Here is a 12,829-nt window from a genome sequence, read left to right as displayed (position 1 = left end):
TCGCAAAGACATATAATAATGAATATATAAGGAAAATATTGCTTCTTCTCAAATATTCACCGCAATTTACTAAAATGTAAAAAAATGCTAGTAATTTTTTTCCAAACTGAATGAGTTTTTAATCTTTTTATCAACTGGCAAATTATGCCGGGGGAAACATAATTTAGTTATATTATAAATTTTAATTCAGATGAGGCAAAGTATATCAAGAAATTTAGTACCTTATTAAAATACTGAAAATTACTTTCAGATCATGGCAAATTTCAAAACTGTAAAAATATAGGCTTATGCTAACATAATTTTTATTTCAAATTACTGTAAATTAAAAATAAGTTTGAATTGAATGCACTCTCTTAGTAACAAAAACATACTTATCTATCATATTTTTGAGTGAATATTTTGTATTTTTCTCAGGAATGCTGTGATATGCTAAAATAAGCAAGAGGTATAATATATTTAAATTTTAAGATTATTATTTTAGTTAAAAATTATTACATTCTGTCTGTGTATACAAACATCAAGGTGTATGTAAATGAATAAATTATGTTTGAATAATAATATGGATCTGTATATTTTTTGTTAATATTTCCAAGTTATGTAATTATTTTTTCATTTCTTAATCTACTTTAAATTTATTATTTCCCTACGCCAATGTAAATAATATTGGAATGTTCCCTTAATTAGAGATGGGGGGTTGACCAATCCAATATTTGTCTACTCTTTTATATACATTTTTATTTGTGGAAAAATTATTTTCATTTTTGAACAATAAAATAATTTCAGAATACATACTTATAAGAATTTGTTTTGCTTAAAATTCTTCTTTATAGCATTAGTGGTACCTTACTATATAGCATCTGTTGGTTCTTTACCGAATAACATGCAAAAAAAGAACTTTAATTTTACGCATATCAATGCGAAGAAATAAAATTTTATATATATATATATATATATATATATATATATATATATATATATATATATATATATATATATATATATATATATATATATATATATATATACATATATATATATATATATATATATATATATATATATATATATATATATATATATATATATATATAATAAATAAATAAATAAATACAAGAAAACACGATGAAAGTTAATAAAAACAATAAGTTTAATTTATTGCGCATAAGCTGCAAGTAAACAGAACCCATTAGATAAGTTCAAAATGAAGAATAGAACAAAGAAAAATTAAAGACATATGAAAAAGGGGAAAATAATAAGCAAGAAAAAAAAGGATGAAATTTTATTTAAAAAACCGGGAAAAAACCGGAAAAAAGATATAATTTTTTCTAAAGATTATATCCTTTTTTTCCGGTTTTTTCCCGGTTTTTTAAATAACATTTCATCCTCTTTTTTCTTTTTTTTTTCTTCTTCTTGCTTATTATTTCCTTGCTTATTATTGCGAATGTTATTCTTTTCATTTTGGTTGTGCTTCTATCATTGGGAAAGTTTTGCAAATAGATAATTTTCAGATGATAATTTAAAATTTTCTTTCAGGGGGATGGAACATAAGAAGCTTTAATTGACCTTTTTATGCTATTCCTTTTCTGTAAATCCTTTTCTTAATTTATTATTCAAAACGAAACGCTTTCTCACACTTTTAACTCATCCTGTCCTTTTGCATCAAGTATGTATTAATTAAAAGTAAGACATTTTTCCCTTTGCTCTTTGTGGGAATCGCGCGACCTATTTAATAAACTAATTACAATTACTAAGATTTTCCTTATTCCCTAAAACGGATTTATTGTACGGATTTACTTTGCAAGCTTTCCCTAGGTTCGGTTTTCCCTAGCTTTTATTGAGGAGCAAAACGAATTCGTGTACACTTTTATAACTGTTCTCCCTCTAATAATTAATTAATAAATTTTATACCCCCTTTCCCTGCCCAAGACCTGTTTTTATCCTAATGCAATATATATATATATATATATATATATATATATATATATATATATATATATATATATATATATATATATATATATATATATATATATATATATATATATATATATATATATATATATATATATATATATATATATATATATATATATATATAAGTTTTAATAAAAATAGTTTTTTTTCATTTCTTTAGTATTAAATAATTAAATTATAATTTAATTTATATAAATTTGGAACTCTACTTTCATACTAAATAATAAGGAAAAGATACACAAAAGCGTTGCTGATCCATATTAATTAAATAACCCACTTATTATAACAACTTTTCTTTTAATTTAGGATTAATAAAATATCAATTTATGATGAAATTTTCTCCTCTTTTTTAATAAACACTTAATGAGTACTTTTAATGCTTTCTCTACTTTTTGGCCCTTTAATAATGGTGCAACCTTCCTCTCTTTTAGTTCCCTTCAAAACGCTTATTTTTCTTGCTATCTTTCCCTGCTTTTAGGTCTTTTCAAAATACCGTTTTTTGGTGCAACCTTCTCCCATTATTTGGAGCTAGTGAAAGCACCAATCTATAGTAAAACCGAGCACCACTTTATGTAGCCAGCAAATGAATACCAATGTTTGGCGCAACAGTTTGAAATTTTTTACAGTGTAATACTTGTATTACATATATTCATATAATAATTTTACTTATTTTGATTATAAGAACTTACATTCCCTGCAAGAACTGCTCCGATATCAAACCTACCCCGGATCACATTCTCGAGTGCCCAGCCCTTACCCCATATGTTTTTAAAACTGGGTATGGTGCCACTGGATTCAGAACTTCGTGAGATCCTTTACAGTAATGATGTATCGGATGCTGTTTTGAAGGCACACGAGGCCATTTAATTGTTCATGGACACGATTAAAAAAAATAAAGAAAAAACTTATTTTGATTATAACTTATTTATCTTTGTTGCTGGAATAATTTTTTAATTGCACTATTTTTAAAATTTGGGATTATTTTTAAAAGCATCATAATACTAACAAATAGTTTAGTAATATATACACTCTAAAAGATTTCGAGCAATGTTGCGCCAGACATTGGTATTAAATTGTTGGCTACATAAAGTGGTGCTCAGTTTTACTATAGATTGGTGCTTTCACTGGCTCCAAACAACGAGAGAAGATTGCACCAAAACTGGGTATTTTGAAGGAACCTGAAAGCAGCGAAAGTTTGCACCAAAAATAAGTGTTTTGAGGGGAACTAAAAGTGGAGGAAGGATGCACCATGATTTGGTATTTTTGAAGGGAACTAAAAGTAAAGAAGATTGCACCATTATTAGGTATTTTTAAAGCGCCAAAAAACAGAGAAAATTAGCATCATTATTAAATACTTATGAAAAAAGGGGAGAAGATAATTTCAATAAAATTTATATAAATCAAATTAAAATTTAATTATTTAAATCTACAAAAACTTTAAAAAAATATTTTTATTTCTGATATGGTATGTTAGCATATGCCTCAATGTTTACAGTTTCGAAATTTGGGATCATCTGAAAATAATTTTCAATATTTTAATAAGATACTAAATTTCTTGTTATACTTTACCTCATCTGAATTAAAATTTACAATCATAGTTTACTACTTGATAAAAAAGATTAAAATTTCACTCAGTTTGGAAAAAAATACTGTCATTTTTTACAAATTAGTAAATGGTGGAGTAAATTTGAGAAAAATCAATATTTTTATTACATATTCATTATTATATTTTAATTTTTTTAGATTTTCTGGTGCTATTACTTTAACTACAACACATTTTTCAGTTGATAACCCTTTACGTAAAAACCACAACAAGACTTAAAAAGATTACACACATATAAAACTTTGCAGTCTTTTCAAAAACTAATAACTGTTTTGCCAAACACTGATTCTTCGTCCTCAAAACTTGAAACTATATACATTCCTTGTTTGTAAGAGGTTCTTGAATCTAGTACTTTTGAAGTTTGAAAAAATTGTTTATAACCTTCTAGAATTCAGGTAATTTCGGCAGAATAAATATTTTTATCAATAGGTTTGTCACTGGTTATAACAATATTTTTCCCTAAGCCTCTTTCTTGACTAAAAGCATTGAAGTTGTTGGTGCCTTTGTGCTGATGAAAGAAGATTATAAATTCCGTAATTCATGCTAATAAAATGTATAAGAAATGAAATAACATAAAATTTGAATCCCTACATTTTTCAAAGCATAGAAAGATCAATCAAAACAATTTATATTTTAATTGCTATTTTTAAAGTGCAATATTAAAAAAAATTGCGAAAATATTGTTCAAATGCAAAAAAAATTTTTAAAACATTTCACCATCTAAAATATATTTCGAGATCAACTATTTATTCGGGGGGGGGGTATCTTTTTCTTAAGCCTCTTTTCACTCACAAAAATCCTGGAAAGGAAGGTTCTGATATTTAAAACATTATTTATTTATGTTTGATGATAAAATGTGCCTAAGCACCCAAGTAGAATTTCTCCGCATGAGCTTTAAGGTTACGTAATAGAAAGCAAAATGAATTTTTTTAAATGTTTGTTTATATTTGTTTATAGCCACTTTACTATAATTAGACGTCACATTTATATTTATAAATAAGTCATTCGAAAATAAATAAGTGTGGTTCCAGATCAGAGATGACCAAAAATGTTATCGATTACATTCCTGGATAACAGTTATCAGTTACTCGTAATCATGATTGCAATACATAATAATTTAATCACGTCTGTAATCGTATTTACAGCAGTCAGTTATAATAATCAATTTCTTTTAATAGTAATTTCAACTTTGGACAGTTTTTATTGTAACCAGGTTTTAAAGCAATCAAAATATATTACTACTTGTTATAGGCTTGCAAGTAACACTCGATTACACGTAAATAAGGCTGTATTATATTGTATGAAACAGATTGTCTAATATATTGCATAAAGATACAGATTGTCTAATATATTGTACAAGGATACATTTTGTACGCATTTACATACAACGTATGTAAGTGTGCGTGTAACGAAAATGAACGAACATACGTATATACCTAAAATTTATATATGTTTGTATGTGCTAGGAATATGGATATACACGTAGGTATGGAAATGCATTGAATGTGTATAGATTTAGGTACATGCTTTGTTCAATATATGTTCATGTTTGTGTACCCATACACACAATATATATACGATTGCTTGTACAAACGTGCGTATATTGTATGCAATTTATAAACGTACATAAATTATATGATGTACCTTGTAAGAATATACATACATTGTAAGTAATATATTTTACGTACTTACGTACGCAAAACATATGTCGCATACATTTGCTTACAATGTATGTACATTTGTGTGGATGTACTTTCAATTTATGCACGTAGTTATCTGGACAAACGTAAGTACGTATGTATATGGAATGTTCATAAATTGTATCCATGTATGTTCAAGCAAAATTTCATGTATAGTGGCAAAATAAGAAACGGGCCACCATGAATCATTCTTGATCTAATGATCGGATCTTCATGTTCTAAGACTCAATCTTAAAGGTTTGAGGGTTGACCTCAAATATGCTAATTAATTAGTTCAGACGATATTTTAAGTTACAAAATTAGACACAAAAACGTACTTTTTCTAAAGCATACATAATTTTTTTCGATCGATTCAGATTTCTTACCCTCAAAATTTAAGGGGTAGCTGTAATCTGTGAAATATGGGCTCAATAGTTTGGTCAGAAAAGCAGTCCAAAAATAAGACATTTACTTTTTGAGTATTTTACCATATTTCGAGAACTTTAAATAGCAAGTTGAAAAATTTTTGCCAAAGTTATAAAATTCTCTTTTCTAAAGATAATTCAATGCAAAATATAGCTTTAAGGAAATATTTATTATTTTATTCAGTACTAGTTAAAAAAATTTGAATTGGAAGGTATAAAATTTCTTATCTTATTTTGGAACATATAATTTAAGTGGTAGCATACAAAATTAAAGTGGTATCATTCGAACTGTCATCCTGAGGAAATCGAAATTGGAAAAAGTTGTATTTTTCTTTTGTGACTGATTTTGCAACTTAAAATTTCGTCTGCACTAATTAAATGGCATATTTGAGGTCTCCCTTTCAAACCATTAAGAATATGTCCTAGACGTGAAGATTCGATCATTAGATCAAAAATTATTCATTGTGGTCAGTTTATTTTTCGCGCATTGCACATACGTACATACATGCATTGTTCATGAACATACTGTAAATATGCAATAGTAAGGAGAGAAAGCAAAAATCATGTATGAAGCAGTTGTTTGTTGTTGTTTTTCACGTATGCCTTTGGCAGAGGGGGTGCGATTATTCTTGTTTTCCATTGGCACCATCTATGGCCAAGAATTCAACTTCTGCCACACCATACGCCGCACCCGCTTATAGGGCGGACCCATTCGTACATCCATTCATTCATCCACAGATCGTAATTTCGACCTGAGTCAGTGAACGATCGATCTCCAATCCAGTACCCCCAGAGGTATTGAATTGTTATGGGAACATGGATGACTTTTGTGACACCACAGCAGATTTTACGTGCATCAGTCGCTTTACTACACGGGGAGTCGGCGGATGGCGGGGTTCGAAACCACGAACTCTCGGACATGGGCCCAGTACCCTACCAACTAGGCTATCCTGGCCTATAATGGACGTCATTTGAGCGTATCGCTCTTGTCATATTTTTATCTCTGCTGTTCTTAAAGGATAATATCAAATTCTCAAAATAGACAAGATTCAGACAGCGCTCTTATATATTCAATGTTTAAGAGAGTTAACTGAACTTGTGTCTAAGAATCAGGAAAAAATTGGGGCTTGAAGCCCAACCGACCAGGCTATCACGGCATGAAGCAGTTAAATACTAAAATTCCAAAGGAAAGTTGAGCAATGCACCAGAAATTTTGTAAGAAAATTGAAACCAATAGAAAATTTTAAAGAAGAAAGCAACGGAATTATAGAAATGACAACCGAAGCTGACGTCGGTTCGGACTGTACCAGCTACGGAAGTCATAAAACACAAAATCTTTTCTATAGAAAGAGCACGACAAATATCTAAAAATTGCTCTCTCTGTACCCCAAAGGTTTTGTAAAAAGTTCAGAAAAGAGAAACGAAATATATTATACAAAATACAAAAGTAAATTACATAAACTAATTAGAAAAGGAAAATATTGTTGAAAGAATCTACTTAAAAATAGTCCTATTTCAAACCAAAGCACACAACTTTGGTTTGAACTACGCCCACATTTAATGCGCAGAAAGAAAAAGAGTGAGAAAAGGGAAGAAAAAAAAAAGGATAACGGAAAAAAAAAGGAGTCAGCTTTGGCTGTCATTTTAATATTTTCATTGTTTTCTTCTTTAAAATTTTCTATCGTAAATACGCACATACATATAGTGTTCATATGCACATAAATTAGACAAAAATACATTGCTACAATACTTAAATTGCATCAAGCATTTTACAACCATTTTATTGTTACAATACGAAATTTAAGAAATAAATAATGTGATCCTCAATTTAAAAAAATAAATGGAAAGTGGTAGAGATATTTTTGAAGTTAATCATTGCGTAAAACTATTAATCTGGCCAATCAATCTACCAAACTCAAAGTTATATTTTGCAGGAAATTATCTTTGGATGAATAAATTTTATGATTGTGTGCAAATTTTATTCAAACCGCTTAAAAAGTTCTCGAGATCTGGAGAAATACGCTAAAAGTTTTAATTCTTAAATTAACATTTAGGAATGCGAACTTTGAAGTGCTTTCTTGACCCAACTATTGGGACCGTATTTCCCAGATTGTGGCGATTCCCTATATTTTGGAAATCAATTTGGGTAAAAATTTTTTAAGCATGTTTGTGGTCACCGAACCATAATAATCGAGACCTAGAATGTGAAAATCTGATCACTAGACCTAAAGTTCCTCAGGGTAGTCCGTTTTCCTTGCGAACCGTACATACATTGTAAGCAGATGCATGCGTACATACATTTAATGTGCTTACATGCGTAAAATACAATACGTACAATGAATGTTCATTCATGAATACAATGCATGTGATACAATTTATGATGCGCATTCACATTCTATAGATAGATGTACATTCTATATACAATGTACAGGTGTTCCCTACATGTTCTAAGTGTCTACACTGGCTGCCTTTCCAGAGGAGATCTCTTTGGGGATCCGCTATAGATGCTTCATATGCTCAGAGTTTCTGGTGTCATGGACTTGATTTGCTAGCAATTGGGGCTGGCAGCAACAACTGCGCAATGTATGCTTTTAGAAACAATCAAAAAATACATTGTGTGTACGCACGTACAGAAATATGCTCATAAAATACATACATGTATTGTAATTACATACACACAAGTTTATATTGCTTACACATAAGTTTTAGATACATACTACATATGAAGGTACGATTTTATTTCATGCGCACTTACATACGTTATATGTAAATACGTTCAAAATGTATCTTTATTCATTACATTATAGAATCAATATTGTATAAAATAATAATCGCATTTAAGTGTACTCGTGTGTTTTGATTACTTGTAATCCTATTGCGTTTAATCATATATTTTGATTGCTTCAAATCCTGATAACAGTAATAAGAACTATCCGAAGTCGTTATTGCGATTAAAAGTAATAGTTTACTATAATTGGTTATTGTAAAAACGATTACAGCTGTGATTAAAATTATTATGTCATGCAATCATGATTACGAGTAATTGAAAACTGTAATCCAAAAATGAAATCAATTACATTTTTATCATCTCTGATATGGAAAGACTCTTATTTATTTACGAACGGTTTATCTATAATTATAAATGTGACGTCTAATTATAGTAAAGTGGCTATGAACAAATATAAACAAGCATTTTAAAAAATTCCTTTTGCTTTCTATTACATTACAAACCCTATTACTTAATATTTTAAAAATTTAATTATCACCTTATTTCAAATATGCGGTAATATCCAATTAATAAAAATATATTGAACGAAACAAAATTATTAATTTTATGTTGCTACTCATCCCCATGATGAAGGAAAGTCTACAACAGGTCCAAAAGACCCCTTCGCCTGAGAACATCGAAAATGCATATTAGCAACCATATTAGTAATATTTTAATTAATATTTTAATTAATTTTTATGAATATTTTAATTATTAATGAGCGAACATTAAATTTATAAATAAAATTAGTTTAAAAAAGATAGTGACTGTAAATGAAATTAGAACTCTTAGTTTCTGGACTACAATTTAGAATTATAATGCTATACTTAATGGTTCACTCTATGAGAAAGCCTTACCAATAAGTATTCACAATTTATGTGCATCGAAATTATATGAATATAACTGAAAAATATTACTAAATAGAAATAAATATAAGAAAAGCTTATCGATCTTTATTCTCATTACAGATTATACATTTACAAAATAGATGAAGATTAATATAAAATGAATTGAAAGAGAAGGTTCACTAATTCAACTTTTTTCTATATATTACGAAACAATTTGTTAATAAGATGATGTTTTTAAAAGTAATTCAAAATTTAAAAAATCGTGTAACGAAAATAATATTTTTTTGAAAAGCAACCAATATATATAAACTGCTGTTTGTAGAAAATGCAACACCATGAAAGAATCATCAGAATCAAATGAAATTTAATGCAGAAACGACTTGTACTGATACAAATAAATGATGAAATTTTCAAAACAAAAGAAACAAATTAAGCGTCCGAAATCAGTATTTGGTGCAGCCACCACGCGCTGCAATAAGTGCTGCTATACGACGTGGCATGGAGTCAAACAGATGTTGAATATCTGCTTGAGGAAGAGAATTCCATATCGCTTGTATGCGCAACCAAAGTTCGTCTTTGGAAACTGCAGGACGCGGATCACGAGTGAGACGCCGACCAACCATATCCCACGCGTGCTCAATAGGCGACATATCCGGCGAATAAGCAGGCCAAGGAAGAAGTTGCATGCGTTGTGCTGAACAGAAGTCTCTAACAGTCCGCGCAACATGTGGGCGTGCATTATCCTGCTGAAAGATAGCTCCAGGGATGCCTTGAAGGAAAGGAACGACTTCGGGCTGTAGCACTTCACGGACGTATCTGTTGCTATTGAGATTACCCTCAATTCGTATCAAATTGGATCGTCCATGATACGAAATCGCACCCCAGACCATAACTCCGGGTGTTCGACCACTATGTCGTTCAATAATACACTCAGGAAGGCAGCGTTGACCGGCATAACGTCTAACACGAACACGGCCATCATGGGTCCACAAATTGAAGCGTGATTCATCTGAAAAGACAACTTGGTGCCAATCAGCTCGCCAGTCTCTGTGCTCAAGAGCCCACTGCCGACGCAGCCGTCGATGATCCGCCGTGAGGGGAATCCTGTATAATGGCACCCTTGCACGCAATCCACGGCGCAGCAGACGACGACGAATTGACGAAGCCGACAATTGTACACCTGTAGCAGTAGACCAATGTGCTGCCAGCTGCCTGGAGGAAGCTGTGCGATCATTCACCGCCATGCGGAGCAGGTGTCGATCATCGCGCTCTGACGTCACCTTCTGTCGTCCAGTGCCTGTTTTTCGAGTTGTTCGGTGCTCGTCGGTCCACTGCTTCCAAACTCGCATCACTGTGGAACTGTTCCGCTGCATACGAGCTGCTATTGCGCGATAGGAAAATCCTCCTTCTCGAAGGCCGATTATCCTCCCTCGTTCAAACTCCGTAAGTTGCTTGAATTTCTTATTCTTCCGTCGTGGAGGCATACTCAGGTCTCACTAAACGTTTGCCACTAACAAATAATCATAGACTATTTTCAACGTCCCGCTACAGCACTTTATTTATACGCTTTCAGCATCAATTCAGAGGGCGCTGCGCGCGCCACGCACGCGCGATGGCTCTGAAACTTTATTAATTTGCATAATATCCTATAATTGACATTTGCTGCGAATTTCATTTGATTCTGATGATTCCTTCATGGTGTTGCATTTTCTACAAACAGCAGTTTATATATATATATATATATATATATATATATATATATATATATATATATATATATATATATATATATATATATATATATATATATATATATATATATAAAGCTTTAATTAATCTTTTTATTGTTTCTTAATTTATGATTCAAAACGAAACGCTTTCTAACATTTTTAAAGTCACATCCTGTCCTTTAATCTATTTTTGGCTCAAGTATGCATTAATTAAAGGTACGACATTTTTTCCTTTGCTCTCTCGACCTTTTCAATAAACCACTTACAATAACTAAGATTTCCCTTATTCCCTTAAAGGAAACATTTAAAGGATTTTCTATGCTTCCCTAGCTTTTATCGAAGAGCACAACGATTTCGTGTACACTTTTATAGCTGTTCTCACTCTAATAATTAATAAATAATTCTTATACCCTCTTTCCCTGCCTAAGACCTGTTTTTATCCTTCCACTCGGAAATGACGCTATAAGTCGTCAGGATAAAACGGTAGGGAATGGGGTACATCAAAGATGTGTAATATCTCATTTAAATGGCCATTTGAAATGAATGAAATCAATCAACTTCGGAAGAGGGCACATCAAAAAATATGGAATATCTCTTTCAAATGAACTGTTGGAAATTTGTCAGTCGGATTCTTCGTCGGCTCATGGTGATTCGTGATTCATCCAGTGTCTTCCACGGGGAATAATTTCTTCGGTTATCGGGCTTTTCGTCAATATAGATGGTATCTCACTTGGCGATCGTCGGCTTTTCATTTGTGTGTGCAGCATGTTGTGTCAGTAGTTCTGAAGGCTATGAATACTACTAAAAGAGCCGAGCTTCAATATTTTTCACCCTCCTGTGGACTATAAAGAAAAATTGCTACGGATAGCTGATAGACATTAAAAAGTTTTTCCGACTTGAAATCCCTTCCCTTTCCGTTACAAAGTGACTTTTGTAAAGCTTAGCTATGCCTCTCCCCGTGGTGCTCCAGATTGTTTCCACCCCACCTCCTTCAAAGAGAAATATGATTCATCACAAGGAAGAAACACATTTTTTTTCCCATTAACTCTCGTCTTTGCTTTTGGAATGGTGTGCATGGAATTTTATCAAACTTTCTTCAGCTACGTATCCTTCGTTCCTTTGAGTTTTTTTTTTTTTTTTTTTTTTTTTTTTTTTTTTTTTTTTTGCAATTCTCTGTGTTTAACTCATAAAACATTTATTTCTTTAATTTTTATTGAGTAATAAAAAAACACTCATATAAATTAACAAAAATAATAGATTATGACAGTAATTTTGAATTTTTTTTTCTCATACTTAATGTTTCAACTGAAATAATATTTTTTTTTACATTGATCTTATTTTCATTGTTTGGCAGATATGTTTATTTTGACATTTCTGAAACTTATTTTCTGTTATTGAATTTTTCTTTTCCTGAGAAATTTTTATTTTCAATGAATTAATTGTTTTGATTGGTATAAAAAATTTTTGCAGAAGCTATTTTCAATTTTTTTGCTTTATATGTTACAATTTCTATGATTTATTGATTAGTAGAATTTAAATTTTTCTTTCCCTATAGTGCTTAGGGTTAAGATAAAAGTGCAATTAAAATATTTAAAAAAATTTCTCTTCTAAATGTAACTGCAGTAACTACTGGAATTCATTTTTAATGTTTGAATGCCCTAACGGAGTGGCAAAAATTATAAATTAAATATGGTAACAGAAAATAGCGCGATAAATAATTTTGAAAATCAATAAAATATTATTTTTCAAAATTTGAATTTAAATGAGGATAGACAGACCCAGAGAAAGTTCAGGCGTTTCCAT

The sequence above is a fragment of the Parasteatoda tepidariorum genome, chromosome 6 (genome assembly GCF_982258835.1).
Source record: "Parasteatoda tepidariorum strain Cologne lab strain chromosome 6, Ptep-v5.0, whole genome shotgun sequence".
NCBI classification, from domain to species: Eukaryota; Metazoa; Arthropoda; class Arachnida; order Araneae; family Theridiidae; genus Parasteatoda; species Parasteatoda tepidariorum.
Note: the sequence above shows the minus strand (reverse complement) of the source record.